The sequence below is a fragment of the Ranitomeya imitator genome, chromosome 2 (genome assembly GCF_032444005.1).
Source record: "Ranitomeya imitator isolate aRanImi1 chromosome 2, aRanImi1.pri, whole genome shotgun sequence".
Lineage (NCBI taxonomy): Eukaryota > Metazoa > Chordata > Amphibia > Anura > Dendrobatidae > Ranitomeya > Ranitomeya imitator.
Window position 1 is genome coordinate 212931074 of NC_091283.1, and position 27412 is coordinate 212958485.

General features: G+C 43.8%; 1 protein-coding gene across 1 annotated transcript in view; it reads right to left on the reverse strand.

Moving 5' to 3' along the window:
- Nucleotides 1–27412, reverse strand: part of ASTN2 (astrotactin 2) — a 1089443-nt gene that overhangs the window by 678166 nt on the left and 383865 nt on the right. The window lies entirely within an intron of this gene.

The following is a 27412-nucleotide window of genomic DNA, read 5'->3' on the forward strand; positions in this document are numbered from 1 at the left end:
CAAGTTTTTAAAAGAAATACGAGTGATTGCACGCCCTTCTGGCGCGATCTGTGATTGCATACCACGCAATGGGGTGTAACCACGCAGCAGACTGACCTTGCAATGGGGTGTACCCACGCACCAGACTGGAGTATGTGCAGACTAATAGCAAACATAAATACCTGGTGTACCTCTCCTGCCACTCCTACCTTGTGTATGAAAAAGCTCTGTAGTTAATACTGATCAGGAAGAGCTATCCAATAGCGCTATCCATGAAGAAAGTGAACGGGTAGAGCTATCCCATAGCCCTATTCCTAAAGGAAATGAACGGGTAGAGCTATGCGATAGCACTATTCCTCAATGTTCCTGAGCGTTAGCTATTTCACGTGGTTGAGTGCACTTGGGATCTGCCCCCAAGGCCCTGCCTATGCCCAATGTTTTTTTCGTAGACCGCGGCTAGGAGTTAGTCCCGCTTTTGTGTGAAAAATTTTTTGGCTTTTACAATTGTTAAAAAGCTTTAAAAATGACCTCTTTGTATACACAGTTGACAGTAAACCATTTGTTAAAGTTAGGAATAAGTTTACCTTGCTTCTGTGTCTCAAATATTTTGACCCTTATTTGTTGGCTTTTCCTTCCCCTGGAGAAAGCCACATATAACTGCCCATGTGAAACACTGGGAGAGGCAACTAAATTCCTACAATATCCAAGGACTCTTCCTGAGATTTATTGATGGTCATTGCAAAAGCCAACATGACAGGAAACTGACGCCGTCGCATCTGGACTGGCAAGTTTTTATCTTTGGAAATCAGGTTAATTCTTGGAATAAGAACTGTCTGACCCTTTGCTTTTCCATGTAAAGCAACAGCATGAATAACGTTTGCTTTTAAGCTTTTCACATGAAGCCTTGTGCCATTACAAAGGCCACGCTTTCTGTTAAGATTACGCAGGAGCATAATTACAGATCCTGGTTTCAGCTTTAGTTCATGAGGAGGCATCCCAGTGGGGTTCAAAGAGTTAAGAAACTCTACAGGGTAATCTGTGAGAATCACACCCTCCTCTTCTGCAATTGTGTCGACTGAGCGACATGTTGAGTGTTCACCTTGAACTTGACTAAGAATTTTGTTGTTCAAGGCGTGAATGTCATCTTTCAATGGTGTAAGAATTGCTTTATTGGCAATTGCTTCTACCGTTGCATCGGTATCTCAATTGAGTCACCAAAAATAACTGTAATTAAATCACCCTCTTCAATAAAAGAATTTGGGATTTCAATTGTGTCTTCTGGTAGACCATATACATTTGACACCTCTCCATTGCCAAGTTTCAGTAACCATGAGTTGTACTCAACTTCGTTCTGAGACGTTCTCATATTGGCAATTGTACTTGAGTAATAAATAGGGGTTGTATGGATCTACCCATGTACTGTCGATTTCTAGCGTTCCTCGTCTGGTTTTCCCAGTATTGCGTCGACGGTACTGTGGGTAACCATCAACATTGGGGTTTGTCTTTGTATTAAATTCCTTTGGGAATTTTTTTGCGCATTGATCCATCTGTCATGTATATAGCACCAGGTTGATCTTCGCCACATGGGCCATGAATCATGTGCTTCATCACTGCCTCATGCAGTTTTGGATTTGCTATCTCATTTGGGATTTCAACAGAGACTAATTCGTCAATTATTTCTTTGTCCCTCGGTTTATCTTCCTCTCCGAGGATTAAGAGCATGTGAGCGTGTGGTAGACCACGCTTTTGAAATTCTATTACATGCAGATAGGCAATTACACGGCCAAAAATGTGTTTTTTCAAAATCTTGTTAAGCACGGCTTTGAGTTTGATTTTAAATACTCGTGCAACCAAATATGGTCTGAACTCTGGCCTTTGCCATGGTTCTAAGTTTTCAGTAATTTCTTTCCACTTTGGGTTACAGGTCATCGTAACAAAAATATCTGGCTTTCCAAATTTTTTGACAATTGTCATGGCATCTTGGTAATTTTGCTGCATCCAAAGACATACAGATAGGAAATTTCGATTGTGAACCCCATCGGGGACAGAGATGATAATGTCTGTAAAGCGCTGCGGAATATGTTAGCGCTATATAAAAATAAAGATTATCATCATTTAATATTATAGCTCTTGGGCTTCCAATGAAAGTGGATGGTAAAATTACTGGTGTCCCAGCTTTTAGCCCTTGGTGTAACACAGCATTATGGATGTGATCCATAACGCCGGCATAATTGTCGTTGCGTAATATCTTTTGATTTTGTTTTATATATTCAACCCTGTAGGACTCAATGTTGATGTAACTGTAAATTGTTGCGTCAACTTCCCAGCATTTAAAAGGGGATTGAACTTGTCACGAATGGCAAACCTGTATGCATAGTACTGCAACAGGGTGATTTTTTTCTTGTCGATCTTGATCCACTGGTATGGATGGTAGATGAATGTCACCAATTCCTTGATGTTGCACACTTAGGGCAATTGAAGTTGTCAATTTTATTGTCCATCCACTGTCCTCATATGGGAATAGAAGTGGATATGTCATTTCATCATACTTTCTGTGAAGAAAGCCGATTTGAACAGTTTGGTTTTCACTTTTGAGGTGAACTCTGATGTCCCTATGAAATGGGGGTTCTGTTGTGAATTCTGCTCCTGGGCTCCCTCCGGTGGTTATGAGTGGTAGTGCTGCTGTCTTTGGATCGCAGCATTTATCAGGTGTGCCCACTTTTATTTGGACTGGGCTATTTAGTCTTGCTTTATCCTTTAGTCAGTGCCAGTTGTCCATTGTTTTTGGAGGATGCACATCCATTCCTGGTCTCTCCTGTTTGCGGTTCTTTTCTACAAAGATAAGTTCTGGCTTTGTTTTTGCTGTCCACAGGCTGTGGACCTTATAGTTCAGTGCTTTTTCATGTTTTGTCTTGTCCAGCTTTGTCAGTGAAGAATTTTTGCAGCCAAGCTGTGTCTTTGGAGATGCAGATTTACCCTCCATGTCTTTAGTCAGATGTGGAGATTTTTGTATTTTCTGTGGTGGATATTTTCTAGTATTTTAATACGGACCGCATAGCATTCTGTCCTATCCTTTCTATCTAGCTAGAATGGCCTCCTTTGCTAAATTCTGACTTCAGTCTGCGTATGTTATTTCCTTCTTCTCTTTCAGTCAATATTTGTGGGGGGGCTGTCTATTCTTTGGGGATTTTCTCTGAGGCAAGATAGGTTTTCCTTTTCTGTCTTTAGGGTTAATTAGTCCTCCAGCTGTGTCGAGATGTCTAGGGAGCGTTAGGTACATTTCACGGCTACTGCTAGTTGTGGCGTTAAGTTCAGGTCTGCGGTCAGTACAGGTTCCACCTTCTCCAGAGAATGTCTCATGTTGCTCATAGGCCACCAGTTCATAAAAGGGTTCACCCATTGCATTTTGATAAATTATAGCTACTTCATTGCACCTTGGTGCATTGTAGCACCTCTGGTCATCATTGTAGTCATTTATAATTGACATTGTTATTTCAAATGGATCGCAATTTTTCTAATTCAGCAATCCTCTCCTCCTCTATTTCAAATTCCCTCACCATTGTGAAGGCTCTTGAGAGTTGGTTAATTATTATTATTATTGTTTATTATTACAGTGCCATTTGTTCCATGGCACTTTACATGTGAGGAGGGGTATACATAATAAAAACAAGTACAATAATCTTGAACAATACAAGTCACAACTGGGTACAGGAGGAGAGAGGACCCTGCCCGCGAGGGCTCACAATCTACCAGGGATGGGTGAGAATACAGTAGGTGAGGATAGAGCTGGTCATGCAGCGGTTTGGTCGATCGGTGGTTACTGCAGGTTGTAGGCTTGTCGGAAGAGGTGGGTCTTCAGGTTCTTTTTGAATGTTTCGATGGTAGGTGAGTGTCTGATATGTTGTGGTAGAGAGTTCCAGAATAGGGGTGATGCGCGAGAGAAATCTTGTATACGATTGTGGGAAGAGGAGATAAGAGGGGAGTAGAGAAGGAGATCTTGTGAGGATCGGAGGTTGCATGCAGGAAAGTACCAGGAGACGAGGTCACAGATGTATGGAGGAGACAGGTTGTGGATGGCTTTGTATATATAAATCTGGGCAATCTTGGGAGTACTACCCACAGCGTGATGCAATGGGGCAGTTCTGTGGTAAATTTGTCCATTAATTCGAAAACAGTATGTACCAGGCCCAGGAGGTGGCGCTACTTGTGCACCCATTGATGTCAAAGCAAGCGAGCTATTGTATTGCCTTATATTAGCCATAAAGTTAGTGGAGTGCTGATGCTCTCCTTTCATCAACTTGACTAATCGATCCTCCATAAGAATGGGACGTAATTGGATGCGCCCTCTCTTGCAGCAGGAAGGGAATGTTTTGTCTTGCACCATTTCGTCTTGAAATTTTTAGATTGGCTGAACTGACATCGAAATGTCAGTTCGCCAGCATAGTGTTCTTCAATACGTGTCTCATCAATTTGATTGAGAAGTCCTCTAGGGGCAAATGTAACTTGCCATCGTCGAGTGGCTCTTGCATTTTGGACACGTATTCTATCTTGTGCTCTTTTTTGTGAAATATGTGTATCACTTTGTGCATTGCGTGTTGCTCGTTGTCGTGCAGCATTAGATGCTCTATGTGATTCAGTTACTTCATTTGCTTCTCTTGCTCTGGCCGCCCGCTGTCGGGCTGCATCAGCAGTTCTTTGACAATTTTGTTCGTCTTCTGTTTAATTAAGACGCAGGTTATGAATCCGTATGAGATTCGCTTCTCTACGTGCAGCAGGGCACTCAATTTGATCCATCTTTGCAATGTTGCCTCACACTGTTGCCTCACAGGCTAACATTCAAAAAAGGCTTATGCCTTAACTCGCCACCAAGGAGAGCTCCTCTCCTCAGGTATCCATGGTTATGCCCAGGCAGTTAGCTGCTAGTGGTTGTAACTATGGATACCGAAGTTACTGTTCAGCTGTGGATGACTCATTGTGCACAGACACAGGGACACATCCAAATTAGGTATATTGATATAAGTTGTGTAGATGAGAACAGAGATAGCCACCAGTGAGAAACCATACAGGTAAAAATACATTCAAGTTACATAGAAAAATAAAAATACATAATATGTGTAGTGTCCAAACAAAAAAAAATAATCAAGTGAAAAAATTATTGGATGTACATATACATGATTAATAAGTAAAGTGCAGTGCAACAAATATTAAGAAAAAGGGGTTTCATCATAATTAAAAATAAATATATATATATATATATATATATATACATATACCAGTTAAGAAAATAAAGTGCTGTGCTGAACAATCTAGCCATTAGATCATATGCAACTAAGGAGACATGATATCAATGTAAGGTACAAGCGCACACTAACCTGGGTGGGTGGTCACAACGCGGCATTAAGAGACCTCAACGCGCGTTTCGCATATAGCGTCCTCAATAGGGGGAGTACTATGAAACTGTTTGGGCACTACACAAATTATGTATTTAGAATTTGCTATGAAACTTGGATGTATTTTTACCTGTATGGTCTCTCACCAGTGCCTATCTCTGTTCTCATCTCCAGAACTTACTGTATATAATTTTTTTTAAAAACTTGTCTTTTAATTATTACTAATAAACATTATAAATTTTATTTGGGCTCAGCACTTGTATTTTTCTGTAGGTTATTTTTTGAAGTTGCCCCTGTGTATTTATAGCCTCCCCCCCTCTTTTTAGGAATTATGAAAATTTCTACATATGTGAGTAAAATAAATAAATGTGTGCCCAGCCTAAATGCATACCCATGTAGATACCACTAAAATGCATATATATTAATACAACAACAAATCAACCAAAATACATATAAAAAATGCAAGGAACCCAGAGTAGTTTAATGTTAAAGGGTCATTCAATAGGAGGTCTGCGACCATCGCAAGCAATTCTGCTACATTCAGGCGATCTGATCATCGCCTGTATGTAGCAGAGGCGATCGGGTTATGACATCTTCTAGTCTCCCATGGAGACTATTGAAGCATGCCAAAAGTTCAAAAAAATGCTTTTAAATTTTTTTAAAAAAAGTAAAAGTTCAAATCACCCCCCTTTTGCCCCATCCAAAATATCACAATAAAAAAAAAATCAAACATACACATACTTGGTATAGTCGCATTCAGAATTTCCAGATATATCAATAAAAAAAGAAATTAACTTGATCTAAATAGCGTTGCGAGAAAAAAAGTAAAAATGCCAGAATTACGTTTTTTGGTCGCTGCAACATTGAATTAAAATGCAATAACGGGCAATCAAAAGATCGTATTTGCACTAAAATGATATAATTAAAAACATAAGCCCTCACCCAACCCCAGATCACAAAAAAATGGAGACGCTACCGGTCTCGGAAAATGGCGCAATTTTTTTTTTTTTAACAAACTTTGGAATTTTTTTCACCACTTAGATCAAAAAGAACCTGGACATGGTGACATGGTGTCTATGAACTTGTAATATATATCTGGCACTCAACTTTTTTGTATGCAAGCGGTTTTTTATTCCAAATGATAGTAACAGTGAGGGTATGTGCACACGTCAGGTTTTTTTCCTGACAAAATCCGGAGAATTCTGGCAGAAAATCGCGTTTTTTTCCGCGCGGATTTTTCGCGGTTTTTTGCGTGGATTTTTTGCGGAATTTTTGTTTGGTTTTTTTTTTTCCTGAAAGTCATTTTGGCTTAGAAATCCGCAAAAAATCCGCAAAAAGAATGAGCATGTCCATTTTTTTTGCGGAATGCGTTTTTTTTGCGGTAAAAAAAACGCATCCATATCAACAAAAAATCCGGAATGCATTCTAAATGATAGGATGCATATTTTTAGCGTTTTTGATGCGGAATTATAGCGTTTTTATAGCGAAATTCCGCAAAAAAAACGCCAAAAATCCGGACGTGTGCACATACCCTAAAAGGTTTCGGTCATAAACAACGACCTTCATCAGTTACTGTAAATATAATATTACAAAATTAATGGGTGCAAAAACGTAGAAAGCAAACTAAAGTACCTGTATACAAATATTTTGTGGCAATATAGTGAATCAACAGTGAAGTTTGTTGTGAAGAAATAGATGGATCTTGGCACAGTCGCATTTAGATTATTGTACAAGGTATACAATTGTATACAGGTACTTTAGTTTGCTTTCTACGTTTTTTCACCCATTAATTTTGTAATATTATATTTACAGTAACTGATGAAGATTGTTGTTTATGACCGAAACGTTTTACTATCATTTGGAATAAGAACCGCTTGCATAGAAAAAAGTTAAGTGCCAGGTTTTGCTATATATGTCACTAAGGTTTGGGAACCTACCTCGGCACCACTTCATCGAGCTGTGCACACATTTATCTTTATATATGAACTCATAATGACCTGGAGAATCATAATGGCCAATCAGTTGTAGGATTTAGTGAATGTGGTAAAAAACAAAGCAAAAAAACAACTGTGGGATTGCACTTTTTTGCAATTTTACCGCACTTGGAATTTTTTTTCCCGTTTTCCAGTAGACAGCAGGGTAAAACCAGTGGTGCCGTTCAAAAGTACAACTTTTCCTGAAAAAATCAAGCCCTCACATGGCCATATTGACTAAAAAATAAAAAAAAGTTATGTCTCTGGGAAGAAGGGGAGCGAAAAAACGAAACGCAAAAACGAAAATACCTTCGGGGGTTAAAGACCTATGATGAAAATGAATGTCATATTGTAAGTTGTTAATGGGTTAAATCAGATTTTTAAATTAAATATTTTTTATTATTTTTTTACATCATGATGCACAGATATAGCATGTTTTAACGTCAGAGAAAGGTGTCACAATGCAGAGAATTAAAACAGGACATTTACACAGCAAACACAGGAGCCGATAAAAATAGAAGACTGCGTTTTCAAGGGGATAAATGACTCCCATAAAAATCAATGTGATATATTTTTGCCTACCCCCAAGGAGAATTTAGTGTTACAGACTAGGACTTTATGATGCAAATATCTGTTTATCTCAAATATCTAAAGTATTATGTCTCGAAAGTAAGGAAACATATCACTGTGAGATATGGTAATGCAAAAAGTGCAGAGTTAAGCTAAAGTTTTTTTTTAGTTTTTTTTTTGTGCAAATTAAAAGCTGCTTTTCACTGGACTATCATCAGATTTCTGAAATCACACCTGTTTTTTTTTTCCTTTCCTAACTGAATTTGATAACTGCAGCATTTTTTTTTAATCTACAGCATGTCAATTCTTCCAGCTTTTTGGAGCATTTTTTCACCCATAGAAAATAATGAAAAAGTAAAAAAAAATGCAAAAAGCGCAACAAATGTTTTTGCAGCAAATTTGACAATTCTCATGCATTTTCACACAAGTTGACATGTAATCCATACCCCAAGAACTCTACAAAAACGCCACAAAAAGCCCACAAAACGTGCATTTTGAATGCAGCATTTTAATTGCCAAGAGAACAGGTTTTGGCTGCAGGAAAAAGCACAGCAAATATGTTGTGTGTGAACATTGCCATGGGGCTCATTCAGATGTCAGTTTTACTCATACATATGCTATCCGTGTTTTTACCTATGATATTTAATGGGGTTATTCACATGGACGATTTTGTCCCCAGAAAAGAGTGGTGTTAGGGCTAGCGGAACGCACCAAATAATAAGACAGATAAAGAAAGGTGCGTTCGCAGCCCGGGGTCCACCGTGCAGAGATGGAACCTGCTGCCAAGTAATGACGGACTATATGGTGGTACAATGTGAATACACACACGGGTTAACTTCACCCTGTGTGAAGGAAGCGAACCCTGTTGAGTCACAGGGCCGCAGTACTGCACGTAACAAACTAATAATTGAATAGCACGAAAGTGCAAACTGTTCTATACTGGTGGACTCCACTAACCACCCTGACTAGGGTTAAAGAAGCGCTCTAATGGTGCGTGGCACCGTACTGGTGGTCACAGCAGTAGGCGCTGTTTCGTGTGTAACACGTTGAGAGGTAAGTCGGGCGCTAGGTAGCAGCCATACTCCTTACGCGAACAGTCATACAATAGGGTAGGGGTATTTAATGAACGACTTGCACTCACAACAAACACACGTATACAAATGTACACTAGCCTTATATAGCTGCAGCAAGTAAAAGACCTTCCTAGAAGTACCAATGAGAGACTGCCATACCTGAGCATGTGACCCTAAATCTCCACTGAGAGATCTTGCCCTGGGCATGCTCAGTGTGTGCAAAGCAGGACTTAGTCCTAGCACTTAAAGGACCTTCCTGAAAGGACCAATGGACTTAGCTGCAGTATCTGTCCATGTGACCCTCGATCTCCACTGAGAGATCTTACTCAGGGCATGCTCAGAATGAGAAAAGCAGGACTTGGTCCCAGAAGCGTCTGCTCGCCGCTGCCCAGCACTGACTTCAATGGTATTAGCCGGAAAAGCTGCAGTAACTCTTTGTACAGAGTGGGACTGAGCAAGACGCTGGGACCGACGTCTCCGCTGAGCAGGCTCCACTGTGGCTGGAGAAGAATGGGAGACCGCAGTAGAGATGGTTCGAGATTCCCCCTGTGCAGAGGAGGAAACTTGACACCTAACATTGCCCCCCTCCTTGGACCTCGCTACGCTCAAAGGCAGCAATGAGCTGTGGAGCTCGAATGTGTTCAGCAGGCTCCCAGGACCTGTCCTCTGGGCCATAACCCTTCCAATCCACCAAATAGAATTTTTTGCCACGTACCACCTTGCACCCCAAAATAGTGTTCACCTCGTAATCGTCCGTAGACGAACCCGATGTCCCGGCAGATGACTCGGAAAACCGGGACATGTATAAGGGTTTCAAGAGGGACACATGACCACAGGGTTAACCTGTTCGAGGACCTTGAAGGGACCCAAGTAGCGAGGTGCAAACTTAGTGGACTCAACACGCAGCCTGATGTTACGGGCGGAGAGCCATACTAAGTCGCCAGGAGCATAGGTCGGAGCGGGGCGCCGATGAGCATCGGCGGAGGACCTCATTCTCTCCTTGGAGGCCCGAATGGCATCCTGAGTGCAGTTCCAAATGTTCTGTGCCTCCACAGCCCAGTCTGCCACCCTGGAGTCGGCGGAAGACACAGGCATGGGCACAGGGACACGCAGATGCTGGCCGTAATTTAGGAGGAACCGAGTCTGACCGGTGGAGTCGGCTATGGCGTTGTTAAGCGCAAACTCTGCCCACGGTAGCAAGGATGCCCAGTCATCCTGCCTGGCAGAAACAAAATGTCGTAAATATGTGACCAAGGTCTGGTTGGCCCTCTCTACCAACCCATTCGTCTCGTGATGATATGCCGAAAAGAGATTCAACTCAATACTGAGTAGATGACAAAGCTCTCTTCAGAATTGAGACGCAAACTAACTATTTTGTCTGGCATACCATGAAGGCGAAAGATATGTTTGATGAACAATACAGCCAGAGCCCATGCAGAAGGTAGCCGTGGAAGAGGCACCAAGTGCACCATTTTGGAAAAATGGTCGGTGATAACCCAGATAATGGTGCAGTTACGAGACTTGGGTAAGCCCACTACAAAGTCCATCCCGACCATCTCCCAGGGCCTGTCCGCCACCGGCAGAGGGTAAAGCAAACCAGCTGGCCGTTGCCGAGGGGACTTGTTCTTGGCGCAAGAGACACACGCCCGAACATATTCTGCGACATTAACTCAGATGTCCTTTTGGAACCAAAATGTCCACCCACCCAGGACGAGTGTGCCCAAGAGAGAACCTCCTGTCGCAAACTGGATGGTACAAAAGTCTTGCCCGGAGGCACAGACTCTAGCGAAACCGGGGACACAGTTCTCAAGCTCTCGGTGGGGACAATAAGCCGAGGCTCCACTTCCTCCTCCACAGATAACACAACGCAGAGAGAGAGAGAGTCGGCCCGAATGTTCTTCTCCCCAGAAAGAAAATGGAGGGTGAAATGAAACCGGGAGAAGAACAAGGACCATCTGGCCTGGTGAGAATTTAACCACTGGGCTGTCTGCAGGTACACCACATTTTTATGATCTGTGAAGACTTGGAAGGGAAAATGAGCTTCCTTTCAAGAGATGTCTCCACTCCGAGAAAGCCAACTTCATGGCTAGCAACTCCCTGTCCCCGATGGAATAATTCCTCTCTGCTGGTGAGAAGGTCTTAGAAAAGAAGAAGCAAGGATGCTTCCGACCTTGAGCATCCTTTTGGAAGAGAACTGCTCCAGCATCAACAGATGAGGCTTCCACCTCCATGATAAATGGCTTATCTACATCGGGGCGATGTAGGATGGGAGCGCTAGCGAAGTGTGACTTTATGGAGTTAAAGGCCTTGGAGACCTCCTCAGACCACAATTTGGGATTTGCCCCCTTCTTGGTGAGGGCAACCAAGGGAGCTACCAAAGTTGAGAAGTGCGGAATGAACTGGCGATAATAATTAATGAACCCCATAAAGCGCTGCACCGCTTTAAGAGAATGGGGTTCCTGCCAGTCCATCACAGCCTGTAGTTTGGCAGGATCCATAGCCAATCCCTGGGCGGAGATGATATAGCCTAGGAAAGGTAAGGACTCCTGCTCAAACATTCACTTCTCCAACTTGGCATAGAGGGAGTTTGCCCGTAGGAGGTCGAAGACTTTGTAAACATCTCTCCGGTGGGAGTCAATATCTGGAGAGTAGATGAGAATATCATCCAGATAGAGTATGACCGAGGTGGAGAGCATATCCCAGAAGATGTCGTTCACAAAGTCTTGGAAAACGGCTGGGGCATTACAGAGCCCGAAGGGCATCACCAGATATTCATAGTGCCCATCCCTGGTGTTAAAAGCTGTCTTCCATTCGTCCCCCTCACGGATGTGAATCAGGTTGTAAGCACCCCGGCAGATCTAATTTAGTAAATACCCTTGCTCCCCAAAGCCTATCAAAGAGCTCAGATATCAAGGGCAAAGGATACTTATTCTTAACGGTGATGGCGTTAAGACCCCTGTAGTCTATGCATGGACGCAACTCTCCATTCTTCTTCTGTACGAAGAAGAACACTGCCCCAGCAGGTGACACTGACTTCCTAATGAATCTTCTTGCCAGATTTTCCTGGATGTACTGTGACATTGCCTCCGTCTCTGGGAGAGATAACGGATAGACTCGACCCCGGGGAGGCTCAGCACCAGGCAAGAGATCAATAGGACAGTCATATGGGCGATGGGGTGGAAGGGTCTCCGCCGCCTTTTTGGAGAACACGTCTGCATAATACCAATATTGCTTGGGGAGAGAGGATAGATCTGCGGGTACCTCTGTAGTAGCAACCTGAACGCACTCCCTCTGACACCTACCCCCACAAGATTCACCCCATCCCAGAATTCTGCCTGAGGACCACTCGATATGAGGAGAGTGGTACCGTAGCCAAGGTTTTCCCAACAGGACCTCATCAATTCCCTCAGAAATGACGAGCAGAGATATAATATCCTGATGGGATGGTGACATGGACAGAGTAAAAGGGATGGTCTGGTGTGTTATCTGTGAGGGCAGTGTTGACCCATTCACCACTCGTACCGTTACTGGTTGAGCTAGCATAACCAGGGGTATTGCGTGACGTTGGGCGAAGGTAGAAGACATAAAATTGCCCTCCGCTCCAGAATCCATGCAGAGCTCTACCGAGTGGGAGGATGAGCCTATAATAATTGTCCCCTTAAAGGACAATTTGGAGGCAAACTTCGCCGTGTCTAGTGTAACTCCACCCACTACCACTAGACGCTGACGTTTCCTCGACCGCTGGGGACATCTGGTGGCAAGATGTCCTGATTGCTGGCAAACATGACAGACCTTGAGTGCACAAGCGGTCCGGGACTTAGATCCCGCTCGTGACACTTCCATGGCCTCATGTGACTCAGGAACCAGGACCGGAGATTCCAGAGGTTTGGCGAAGGTAGGAGCCAGCCGAAACCTCTGCCTACACTGGGCTCGCTCTAACCTCCGCTCGTTAAAATGTAGGTCAATACGAGTAGAGACAGTTATTAACTCTTCCAGTGTGGCAGGAATCTCCCTAGTGGCCAGAGCGTCCTTCACATGATCAGCCAGCCCCATTCAAAATATGGGGATAAGGGCTTTATCCGACCACTCCAGCTCAGAAGCTAAAGTGCGGAAGTGGACGGCAAAATGGCTGACCAAGGACTCACCCTGAGTTAATGCCAACAGTTGGAGCGCAGTATCATGGGTGACTTGAGGTCCTGAAAAGACCTGTTTCAGAGTGCTGAGAAACAGCGGAGCACTCTGCACCACATGATCACAATGCTCCCACAGCGGCGTAGCCCATTCCAATGCCCTGTCCGACAAGAGAGACACAATAAATCCCACCTTAGCCCGCTCTGTGGGAAAACGTGCAGCTAGGAGCTCGAGGTGAATAGAGCACTGACTCATGAATCCCCTACAAGATTTGCTATCTCCAGAAAATTTTTCTGGCAGTGGGAGGCGAGATAATGTCAGAACAGGGGTGGCAGTAGACAAGGTTGCTGCAGCCACGCTAGCAGCCTGTACAGCAACTGCGGTAACATCCACAGCTGAGGTTGAGCTCTTGAGAGCCGCCAACCTACCCTCCAGCTGCTGGATATACCGCAAGGATTGCTGTATGTCCGTCATTACTAGCCAGACCCTGGCGCTAGTGTAATGTTAGGGCTAGCGGAACGCACCAAATAATAAGACAGATAGAGAAAGGTGCGTTCGCAGCCCGGTGTCCACCGTGCAGAGATGGAACCTGCTGCCAAGTAATGACGGACTATATGGCGGTACAAAGTGAATACACACACGGGTTAACTTCACCCTGTGTGAAGGAAGCGAACCATGTTGAGTCACAGGGCCGCAGTACCGCACGTAACAAAACTAATAATTGAATAGCACGAAAGTGCGAACTGTGCCGTACTGGCGGACGCCACTAACCACCCTGACTAGGGTTAAAGAAGCGCTCTTATGGCGCGTGGCACCGTACTGGCGGTCACAGCAGTAGGCTCTGTTTCTTGTGTAACACATTGAGTGGTAAGTCGGGCGCTAGGTAGCAGCCATACTCCTTACGCAAACAGTCATACAATAGGGTAGGGGTATTTAATGAACGACTTGCACTCACAACAAACACAAGTATACTAATGTACACTAGCGCATGGCCGCGTGGCCATGCGAGCCTTATATAGCTGCAGCAAGTAAAAGACCTTTCTAGAAGGACCAATGAGAGACTGCCATACCTGAGCATGTGACCCTAAATCTCCACTGAGAGATCTTGCCCTGGGCATGCTCAGTGTGTGCAAAGCAGGACTTAGTCCTAGCACTTAAAGGACCTTCTTGAAAGGACCAATGGACTTAGCTGCAGTATCTGACCACGTGACCCTTGATCTCTACTGAGAGATCTTACTCAGGGCATGCTCAGAATGAGAAAAGCAGGACTTAGTCCCAGAAGCGTCTGCTCGCCGCTGCTCAGCACTGACTTCAATGGCAGAAGCCGGAAAAGCAGCAGTAACTCTTTGTACAGAGTGGGACTGAGCAAGACGCTGGGACCGACGTCTCCGTGGAGCAGGCTCCACTGTGGCTGGAGAAGAATGGGAGACCGCAGCAGAGATGGTTCAAGATTCCCCCTGTGCAGAGGCGGGAACTCGACACATAACAAGTGGTTTGTTCAAAATCGGACATGTCTCCGTTTTTTTTAAATCTGATTGTTCTGACCATTAGGGCAAAAGATGAGGTTAAAATTACTGTTGTCACATTAATAAGCTGTAATACTCTGTTAGTGAAGTGCAATGTTGTAATAACCCCATCTGGTGATTTTTAATTATATTACAAGTTTTTTTTTCTGTAAAGCTCTCAACTGCATTGTTGGAGAAACCAATGCATTTTGGGTAAGAAGATCCTGGTGAAGCATTCATTTTGTAAGAAGCAGTCTAGCAGAACAGTTGTAAAACTTTCACCTGCATTATATTACTAAAACTACATTATCCTGGATAAAGTTTATTTGATTTACCATATTCATACATTTCGATTCTTTACATCCATCTGTTGACCAATAAACAAGTTAGACTACAAAGAACGGTGTGTTTATTTTGGTAGACATAGAAGGTTTATGCTGTATGTCAGATTACACATTGTGAGAATGTATAAGAAGACAGCACACCAAATTACAGATCAAAATCAGCAATGCATGTCTACTGGTCCATGAAAAAAATCGGACAGCACACTGTGTCCGATTTTCGTGAGCTAAGAAAGGAGAAGCTAGAGAAACTTTTTTTCTCCACATACTACTCTGTCCATGAGCTTAGGCTAAAGAGAACATGGGTCATGGAGCAATACAAAAGAACCCAAAACACGCAAGTTGTTCTACAATAGGATGGTTAAAGAAGAATAAAGGTTTTTAATTGTCCGAGTCAAAGTCCTGACCCTAATCCTATAGACATTTTGTGGGTGGACCTGCAGTGAGCAATTCATAGGAAAAATCCATCAACAGAGCTGAAAATGTTTTGAATGGAAAAAGGACTAAAATTTCTTCAACTCAATGTGCAGGAATAGTAATCAATTACTGGAAAAGTTTAGATGCAATTATTGCTGAACAAGGCGACTAAACAAGATATTGAAATTAAAGGTTCATATACTTTTGCCACTCACACACATGTGATATTGGATCATTTTCCTCATTTCATTAGTGACAAACTCTGATATTTTAACTTATTTGTTTGATCTGGTTCTTTTATTTACTTTTAGGACTTGTGTGAAATTCTGGTGAAGATTTAGTCAAATTTATGTAGAAATTAGGAAAATTCAGAAGTGTTCAAAATTTTTCCTGCATCACTGTACATTAGGGCTTGTGCACATGACCATATTTTCGGTCCAAGTGTGATCCTACAAAATATTGGATCATGTTTGGACTAGTGATGGGCGAACCCCTGAATGTTTGGGTCCAGCAGGTTCAACTAAACAGTTAAAAAAACTTTGATTCGGGTACCAGAGCAGTACTTAAACCTGAACCCGATACCAAACCCAGATCCCATTCACATGAATGGGGGACTCGAATATCCAGTTTTTGCCACGTTATGCATGACAGCATGGCCAGCACTACATCCTATCGGCAGTAAGGCTACGTTCACATTAGTGTTTTGCATGTATGCGTCGGGCGACGCAGCGGCGACGCATGCGTCATGCGCCCCTATATTTAACATGGGGGACGCATGGACATGCGTTGTGCTGCGTTGTGCGACGCATGCGTTTTTTTTGCCTCAAGCGTCAGGCGCAGAAAACGCAACAAGTTGCATTTTTCTTGCGTCCAAATTTCGGCAAAAAACGACGCATGCGTCGCAAAACGCAGCGTTTTTGCATGCGTTTTGGTGCGTTTTTATTTGCGTTGTGCGTTGCGTCGCTGATGCAGCGGCGCACAACGCAAATGTGAACGTAGCCTTAGATCATTATCGCCAGTCGGAGAGCTGGGCCTCTCACGATGATGTAATTGGAGCTCAGTGAGTTCATCGTGAGACTGAGCTAAGCACTGCAGTGTGAGATTTTTCATCATGGTGTGAGCGATGATCTCACTGAGGTCACAACAGTTCAGTCACATCTTGGCACCGACTGGGTTGAAAACTATTAATTGCAGACATGGATTATGGTGTGGGACAGAACATCGGACAGGTGAGGGATATGGTTATTTTAAAATTTTGCTTTATTTTACCGGAGACAATGCCTTCAATAAAATGGATGTTAAGTGAGTATAACTATGTTTGTTATTTTTTAATTAAAATTTAAAAGTGTGTTTTGTTTTATTTCAAATAAAAGACTTTATTCTGTATGTGTGTTTATTTACCATATAACTATAGGATTAGTAATGGAAAGGTTTCTTATAGCTGCCTCTCTATTACTAAGCCGTGGGCTTGATGTCACAGGACATAACAAAGGTGACATCAACCTCACAAATATGAACCCCACTTGCCACCACCACAGTGCAATTGGGAAGAGCCAGGCAAAGCACCAGAACTGGCACATCTAATAAACGCGCCTTTTCTAGGGTGGCTGTGGGTTGCTACTTTTAGGTTGTGAGGGACAATATCCATGGCCCCTTTCCAGTCTGAGAATACCATCTCACAGCTGTCTGCTTTAGCTTGGCTGGTTGTCAAAAATAGGGGGGCCCCATGCCATTTTTTAAAGTTATTTATTTAAATAATAAAAAAAATTGCTTGGGGACCCCTTTATTCTTGATAACCAGCTTTTCTAAAACTAACAGCTGAGAGTTGCAGCCCAAATCTGTCAGTTTTGTCTGGCTGGTTATCAAAAATACAGGGGAACCCATGTAATTTTGTATTATTATTTATTTATTTATAGCGTAGGCGCTGGTTGATGAATACTCCCATGAGCCACCGCCTACTTTCACTGTTATTAGAGGCAGCAGGCGTATACTTTTGGGAGTAGTACCTTCTCATTAGTCGACGCCTGTGACTGGAGGTAAAATTTTTACCTTTGGCACAGCTGCGGGCGCAAGCTGTCTTCTGACAGCATGGGAGCCGCAGTGCTCTAACAGGTGGTAATAATCTTATCGCCGATCAGAGGTGTTCAGTACAGAACCAAAACTTTGCCATTTGGGTTCGCCTATCTCTAATTGGGACCATTGTTATTTTATGGGGCTGTCCACATGTCCGATTATCGGATTGCACTCAGCTATGCAAGTCAATGGAAAACATTGGATGTTTGAGTGTAGTCCGATTCCCATCTTCTCCTCATCTGAGAAAATCTGATCACACTATAAACACACTCTGATCAAGCCATGATCAGAATTTTATCAGAGTGTGATTAACATAATCGCTCTGATTCTCTCACATGCAAGAATATACGCTGGCGTGACCCTATCGTAAAGCTGTTGAATTCAGGTCAGGAGTAGTGATGAGCGAATATACTCGTTACTCGAGATTTCTCAAGCACGCTCGGGGGTCCCCCGAGTATTTTTTAGTACTCGGAGTTTGAGTTTTTAGTGCCGCAGCTGAATGATTTACATTTGTTAGCCAGCATAAGTACATGTGGGGGTTGCCTGGTTGCTAGGGAATCCCCACATGTACTTATGCTGGCTAACAGATGTAAATCATTCAGCTGCGGCGCTAAAAACTAAAACTCCGAGCACTAAAAAATACTCGGAGGACCCCCGAGCATGCTCAAGATATCTCGAGTAATGAGTATATTTGCTCATCACTAGTCAGGAGACTTGCCTGGAGACATGGTCTATACTTTGCAAGCATGAAACTGGCCTTACAGTATTTAATGTCTGCTGAAATCTTGAACAACCGTAAAATGTAAAAAAAACTGGAAATCTGGAGATCGTTTTGTAGTAAGCATGCCTTTATAGAGGTACTTTATACATTTACATTTACATATACACATACAGTGCTCAAAAAAATAAAGGGAACACTGAAATCCCACATCCTAGATATCACTGAATAAAATATTTCAGTTGTAAATCTTTATTTATTACATAGTGGAATGTGTTGCGAACAATAAAACATAAAATTAATCAACGTACATCACAATTAATATTCCACGGAGGTCTGGAGTTGGGATGATGTTCAAAATCAAAGTGGAAAATGAAGTTACAGGCTGATCCAACTTCAGTGGAAATGTCTCAAGACAAGGAAATGATGCTCAGTAGTGTGTGTGGCCTCCATGTGCCTGTATGACCTCCCTACAACACATAGGCATGCTCCTGATGAGGCAGCGGATGTTCTCCTGAGGGATCTCCTCCCAGACCTGGGCTAAAGCATCCGCCAACTCCTGGACAGTCTGTGGTGCAACGTGACGTTGGTGGATGGTGCACGACATGATGTCCCAGATGTGTTCAATCGGATTCAGGTCTGGGGAACAGGCTGGCCAGTCCATAGCTTCAATTCCTTCATCTTGCAGGAACTGCTGACATACTCCAGCCACATGAGGTCTGGCATTGCCCTGCTTTAAGAGGAACCCAGGGCCAACCGCACCAGCATATGGTCTCACAAGGGGTCTGAGGATCTCATCTCGGCACCTAATAGCAGTCAGGCTACCTCGAGCGAGCACATGGAGGGCTGTGTGGCCCTCCAAAGAAATGCCACCCCACAACATCACTGACCCACTGCCAAACCGGCCATGCTGAAGGATATTGCAGGCAGCAGATCGCTCTCCATGGCGTCTCCAGACTCTGTCACGTCTGTCACATGTACTCAGTGTGAACCTGCTTTCATCTGTGAAGAGCACAGGGCGCCAGTGGCAAATTTGCCAATCCTGGAGTTTTGTGGCAAATGCCAAGCGTCCTGCACGGTGTTGGGCTGTGAGCACAAACCCCAATCTGTGGACGTCGGGCGCTCAGACCATCCTCATGGAGTCAGTTTCTAACTGTGCAGACAAATGCATATTTGTGGCCTGCTAGAGGTCATTTTGCAGGGCTATGCCAGTGCTCCTCCTGTTCCTCCTTGCACAAAGGCAGATTAAGTAGTCCTGCTGCTGGGTTGTTGCCCTCCTATGGCCCCCTCCACATCTCTTGGTGCATTGGCCTGTCTCCTGGTAGCGCCTCAAGCCTCTGGACACTACGCTAACAGACACAGCAAACCTTGTTGCCACAGCTCGCATTGATGTGCCATCCTGGATGAGCTGCACTACCTGAGCCACTTGTGTAGATTGTAGAGTCCGTCTCATGCTACAACGAGTGTGAAAGCACAACCAACATTCAAAAGTGACCAAAACATCAGCCAGAAAGCATTGGTACTGATATGTGGTCTGTGGTCCCCACCTGCAGAACCACTCCTTTATTAACCCCTTTCTGTCATTGGACGTACTATTTCGTCCATGTGGGGTGGGCCCTATGTTATGACCTGGTGGTTAGGACAATAATGGACCTGGTGGTTAAGAGCACACGGAATGACCTGATAGTTACTAATAATACAGGACAAGCTCTGAGACGTGGGAACTCTGCTGACCGCAATCCCTAATCCTATCACACACACTAGAAATAGCCGTGGATTGCTCCTAACGCTCCCTATGCAACTCGTCACAGCCTAAGGAACTAGCTAGCCCTAGAGATAGAAAAATAAAGCCTACCTTGCCTCAGAGAAATTCCCCAAAGGAAAAGGCAGCCCCCCACATATAATGACTGTGAGTAAAGATGGAAGTTACAAACACAGAGATGAAATAGATTTAGCAAAGTGAGGTCCGACTTACTGAACAGACAGAGGATAGGAAAGGTAACTTTGCGGCCAGCACAAGAACAACAAAAAGACCACGCAGAGGGCACAAAAAGACCCTCCGCACCGACTCACGGAGCGGAGGCGCTCCCTCTGCGTCCCAGAGCTTCCAGCAAGCAAGACAAAATCAAAATAGCAAGCTGGACAGAAAAATAGCAAACCAGAGAAAAACAAGCAGGAACTTAGCTTCTGCTGGGAAGACAGGTCACAGGAACGATCCAGGAACATAGTAACATAGTTAGTAAGGCCGAAAAAAGACATTTGTCCATCCAGTTCAGCCTATATTCCATCATAATAAATCCCCAGATCTACGTCCTTCTACAGAACCTAATTGTATGATACAATATTGTTCTACTCCAGGAAGACATCCAGGCCTCTCTTGAACCCCTCGACTGAGTTCGCCATCACCACCTCCTCAGGCAAGCAATTCCAGATTCTCACTGCCCTAACAGTAAAGAATCCTCTTCTATGTTGGTGGAAAAACCTTCTCTCCTCCAGACGCAAAGAATGCCCCCTTGTGCCCGTCACCTTCCTTGGTATAAACAGATCCTCAGCGAGATATTTGTATTGTCCCCTTATATACTTATACATGGTTATTAGATCGCCCCTCAGTCGTCTTTTTTCTAGACTAAATAATCCTAATTTCGCTAATCTATCTGGGTATTGTAGTTCTCCCATCCCCTTTATTAATTTTGTTGCCCTCTTTTGTACTCTCTCTAGTTCCATTATATCCTTCCTGAGCACCGGTGCCCAAAACTGGACACAGTACTCCATGTGCGGTCTAACTAGGGATTTGTACAGAGGCAGTATAATGCTCTCATCATGTGTATCCAGACCTCTTTTAATGCACCCCATGATCCTGTTTGCCTTGGCAGCTGCTGCCTGGCACTGGCTGCTCCAGGTAAGTTTATCATTAACTAGGATCCCCAAGTCCTTCTCCCTGTCAGATTTACCCAGTGGTTTCCCATTCAGTGTGTAATGGTGATATTGATTCCTTCTTCCCATGTGTATAACCTTACATTTATCATTGTTAAACCTCATCTGCCACCTGTCAGCCCAAGTTTCCAACTTATCCAGATCCATCTGTAGCAGAATACTATCTTCTCTTGTATTAACTGCTTTACATAGTTTTGTATCATCTGCAAATATCGATATTTTACTGTGTAAACCTTCTACCAGATCATTAATGAATATGTTGAAGAGAACAGGTCCCAATACTGACCCCTGCGGTCCCCCACTGGTCACAGCGACCCAGTTAGAGACTATACCATTTATAACCACCCTCTGCTTTCTATCACTAAGCCAGTTACTAACCCATTTACACACATTTTCCCCCAGACCAAGCATTCTCATTTTGTGTACCAACCTCTTGTGCGGCACGGTATCAAACGCTTTGGAAAAATCGAGATATACCACGTCCAATGACTCACCGTGGTCCAGCCTATAGCTTACCTCTTCATAAAAACTGATTAGATTGGTTTGACAGGAGCGATTTCTCATAAACCCATGCTGATATGGAGTTAAACAGTTATTCTCATTGAGATAATCCAGAATAACATCCCTCAGAAACCCTTCAAATATTTTACCAACAATAGAGGTTAGACTTACTGGCCTATAATTTCCAGGTTCACTTTTAGAGCCCTTTTTGAATATTGGCACCACATTTGCTATGCGCCAGTCCTGCGGAACAGACCCTGTCGCTATAGAGTCCCTAAAAATAAGAAATAATGGTTTATCTATTACATTACTTAGTTCTCTTAGTACTCGTGGGTGTATGCCATCCGGACCCGGAGATTTATCTATTTTAATCTTATTTAGCCGGTTTCGCACCTCTTCTTGGGTTAGATTGGTGACCCTTAATATAGGGTTTTCATTGTTTCTTGGGATTTCACCTAGCATTTCATTTTCCACCGTGAATACCGTGGAGAAGAAGGTGTTTAATATGTTAGCTTTTTCCTCGTCATCTACAACCATTCTTTCCTCACTATTTTTTAAGGGGCCTACATTTTCAGTTTTTATTCTTTTACTATTGATATAGTTGAAGAACAGTTTGGGATTAGTTTTACTCTCCTTAGCAATGTGCTTCTCTGTTTCCTTTTTGGCAGCTTTAATTAGTTTTTTAGATAAAGTATTTTTCTCCCTATAGTTTTTTAGAGCTTCAATGGTGCCATCCTGCTTTAGTAGTGCAAATGCTTTCTTTTTACTGTTAATTGCCTGTCTTACTTCTTTGTTTAGCCACATTGGGTTTTTCCTATTTCTAGTCCTTTTATTCCCACAAGGTATAAACCGCTTACAGTGCCTATTTAGGATGTTCTTAAACATTTTCCATTTATTATCTGTATTCTTAATTCTGAGGATATTGTCCCAGTCTACCAGATTAAGGGCATCTCTAAGCTGGTCAAACTTTGCCTTCCTAAAGTTCAGTGTTTTTGTGACTCCCTGACAAGTCCACCTAGTGAAAGACAGGTGAAACTGTACAATATTGTGGTCGCTATTTCCTAGATGCCCAACCACCTGCAGATTTGTTATTCTGTCAGGTCTATTAGATAGTATTAGGTCTAAAAGTGCTGCTCCTCTGGTTGGATTCTGCACCAATTGTGAAAGATAATTTTTCTTGGTTATTAGCAGAAACCTGTTGCCTTTATGGGTTTCACAGGTTTCTGTTTCCCAGTTAATATCCGGGTAGTTAAAGTCCCCCATAACCAGGACCTCATTATGGGTTGCAGCTTCATCTATCTGCTTTAGAAGTAGACTTTCCATGGTTTCTGTTATATTTGGGGGTTTGTAGCAGACCCCAATGAGAATTTTGTTACCATTTTTCCCTCCATGAATTTCGACCCATATGGACTCGACATCCTCATTTCCTTCGTTAATATCTTCCCTAAAAAGTGGACTTTAGACAAGACTTTACATAGAGACAAACCCCTCTCCGATTTTTACGATCCATTCTAAACAGACTGTAACCCTGTAAGTTAACTGCCCAGTCGTAGCTTTCATCTAGACCAATACTGGAACATTGACAGGTGGCATGGAGCAATGATCTAAGTGGAGTTAAATAGAGCTGCCAGCTAACAAATTAACTTCGTCACCTGTGGAAGGAAAGTCAGAAGCCGCAGCTCCACTCACAACCACCAGAGGAAGCCCATGGACAGAACCAGCCGAAGTACTATTCATGACCACAGGAGGGAGCTTGCCAACAGAATTCACAACAGTACCCCCCCTTGAGGAGGGGTCACCGAACCCTCACCAGAGCCCCCAGGCCGACCAGGACGAGCCAAATGAAAGGCACGAACCAGATCGGCAGCATGAACATCGGAGGCAAAGACCCAGGAATTATCTTCCTGACCATAACCCTTCCACTTGACCAGGTACTGGAGTTTCCGTCTCGAAATACGAGAATCCAAAATCTTCTCCACCACATACTCCAACTCCCCCTCAACCAACACCGGGGCAGCAGGATCAACGGATGGAACCACAGGCGCCACGTATCTCCGCAACAATGACCTATGGAATACATTATGGATGGCAAAAGAAGCTGGAAGGGTCAAACAAAACGACACAGGATTGAGAACCTCAGAAATCTTATACGGACCAATGAAATGAGGCTTAAACTTAGGAGAGGAAACCTTCATAGGAACATAACGAGACGACAACCAAACCAAATCCCCAACACGAAGTCGGGGACCCACACAGCGCCGGCGGTTAGCGAAACATTGAGCCCTCTCCTGGGACAATGTCAAATTGTCCACCACATGAGTCCAAATCTGCTGCAACCTATCCACCACAGTATCTACACCAGGACAGTCCGAAGACTCAACCTGCCCTGAAGAGAAACGAGGATGGAAACCAGAATTGCAGAAAAACGGCGAAACCAAAGTAGCCGAGCTGGCCCGATTATTAAGGGCGAACTCAGCCAAAGGCAAAAAGGACACCCAATCATCCTGATCAGCAGAAACAAAGCATCTCAGATATGTTTCCAAGGTCTGATTGGTTCATTCAGTTTGGCCATTTGTCTGAGGATGGAAAGCCGAAGAAAAAGACAAATCAATGCCCATCCTAACACAAAAGGCTCGCCAAAACCTCGAAACAAACTGGGAACCTCTGTCCGAAACGATGTTCTCCGGAATGCCATGTAAACGAACCACATGCTGGAAAAACAATGGCACCAAATCAGAGGAGGAAGGCAATTTAGACAAGGGTACCAAATGGACCATCTTAGAGAAGCGATCACAAACCACCCAAATGACCAACATCTTTTGAGAGACAGGGAGATCCGAAATAAAATCCATAGAGATATGCGTCCAGGGCCTCTTCGGGACTGGCAAGGGCAAAAGCAACCCACTGGCACGAGAACAGCAGGGCTTAGCCCGAGCACAAGTCCCACAGGACTGCACAAAAGAACGCACATCCCGTGACAAAGACGGCCACCAAAAGGATCTAGCCACCAAATCTCTGGTACCAAAGATTCCAGGATGACCAGCCAACACCGAACAATGAACCTCAGAGATAACTCTACTAGTCCATTTATCAGGGACAAACAGTATCTCCGCTGGGCAACGGTCAGGTCTATCAGCCTGAAATTTTTGCAGCACCCGCCGCAAATCAGGGAAGATGGCAGACAAAATTAACCCCTCTTTGAGAATACCCGCCGGCTCAGGAACACCCGGAGAGTCGGGCATAAAACTCCTTAACAGGGCATCAGCCTTCACATTCTTAGAGCCTGGAAGGTACGAAACCACAAAATCAAAACGGGAGAAAAATAGCGACCAACGAGCCTGTCTAGGATTCAACCGTTTGGCAGACTCGAGATAAGTCAAATTCTTGTGATCCGTCAAGACCACCACGCGATGCTTGGCTCCTTCAAGCCAATGACGCCACTCCTCGAATGCCCACTTCATGGCCAACAACTCTCGATTGCCAACATCATAATTGCGCTCAGCAGGCGGAAACTTTCTAGAAAAGAAGGCACATGGTTTCATCACTGAGCCATCAGAACTTCTTTGCGACAAAACAGCCCCTGCTCCAATCTCAGAAGCATCAACCTCGACCTGAAACGGAAGCGAAACATCTGGCTGGCACAACACAGCGGCAGAAGAAAAACGACGCTTCAACTCCTGAAAAGCTTCCACAGCCGCAGAAGACCAATTGACCACATCAGCACACTTCTTGGTCAAATCAGTCAACGGTTTAGCAACACTAGAAAAATTACTGATGAAGCAACGATAAAAATTAGCAAAGCCCAGGAACTTTTGCAGACTCTTCACAGATGTCGGCTGAGTCCAATCATAAATGGCCTGGACTTTAACAGGGTCCATCTCGATAGTAGAAGGGGAAAAAATGAAGCCCAAAAATGAAACCTTCTGAACTCCAAAGAGACACTTTGACCCCTTCACAAACAAAGAATTCTCACGAAGGACCTGGAACACCATTCTGACCTGCTTCACGTGAGACTCCCAATCATCCGAGAAGACCAAAATATCATCCAAATATACAATCAGGAATTTATCCAGGTACCCACGGAAGATGTCATGCATAAAGGACTGAAATACTGATGGAGCATTGGAAAGCCCGAATGGCATAACCAGGTACTCAAAATGGCCCTCGGGCATATTAAATGCTGTTTTCCATTCATCGCCCTGTTTAATACGCACAAGATTATACGCACCACGAAGATCTATCTTGGTGAACCAACTAGCCCCCTTAATCCGAGCAAATAAATCCGACAGCAGCGGCAAAGGGTACTGAAATTTGACTGTGATCTTATTAAGAAGGCGGTAATCAATACAAGGTCTCAAAGAACCATCCTTCTTGGCCACAAAAAAGAACCCTGCACCCAATGGTGACGACGACGGGCGAATATGACCCTTCTCCAAGGATTCCTTTACATAACTCCACATAGCGGCGTGCTCTGGCACAGATAAATTGAACAGTCGGCCCTTAGGAAACTTACTACCAGGAATCAAATTGATAGCACAATCACAATCCCTATGAGGAGGTAGGGCACTGGATTTGGGCTCATCAAATACATCCCGGTAATCCGACAAAAACTCAGGAACTTCAGAAGGGGTGGATGACGAAATAGACAAAAATGGAACATCACCATGTACCCCCTGACAACCCCAGCTGGACACAGACATAGATTTCCAATCCAATACTGGATTATGGACCTGTAGCCATGGCAACCCCAAAACGACCACACCATGCAGATTATGCAACACCAAAAAGCGAATATCCTCCTGATGTGCAGGAGCCATGCACATGGTCAATTGGGTCCAGTACAGAGGCTTATTCTTGGCCAAAGGTGTAGCATCAATTCCTCTCAATGGAATAGGATACTGCAAGGGCTCCAAGAAAAAACCACAGCGCCTAGCAAACTCCAAGTCCATCAAATTCAGTGCAGCACCTGAATCCACAAATGCCATAACAGAATAGGATGATAAAGAGCAAATCAGAGTAACGGACAAAATAAATTTCGACTGTACCGTACCAATGGTGGCAGACCTAGCGAAACGCTTAGTGCGCTTAGGACAATCGGAGATAGCATGAGTGGAATCACCACAGTAAAAACATAGCCCATTCCGACGTCTATGTTCTTGCCGTTCAACTCTGGTCAAAGTCCTATCACATTGCATAGGCTCAGGTCTATGCTCAGATAATACCGCCAAATGGTGCACAGCTTTACGCTCACGCAAGCGTCGATCGATCTTAATGGCCAAAGACATAGACTCATTCAGACCAGCAGGCATGGGAAATCCCACCATGACATCCTTAAGGGCTTCAGAGAGACCCTTTCTGAAAATTGCTGCCAGGGCACATTCATTCCACTGAGTGAGTACAGACCACTTCCTAAACTTCTGACAATATATCTCTACCTCATCCTGACCCTGACACAGAGCCAGCAAGATTTTCTCTGCCTGATCCACTGAATTTGGTTCATCATAAAGCAATCCAAGCGCCAGGAAAAACGCATCAACATCACGCAATGCCGGATCTCCTGGCACAAGGGAAAATGCCCAGTCTTGAGGGTCGCCACGTAACAAAGAAATAATGATTTTCACTTGTTGAACAGGGTCACCTGAGGAGCGAGGTTTCAAAGCAAAAAATAATTTACAATTATTTTTGAAATTCAGAAACTTAGATCTATCCCCAAAAAACAAATCAGGAATTGGAATCCTAGGCTCTAACATCGGATTCTGAACCACAAAATCTTGAATGTGTTGTACCCTTGCAGTGAGATTATTTAT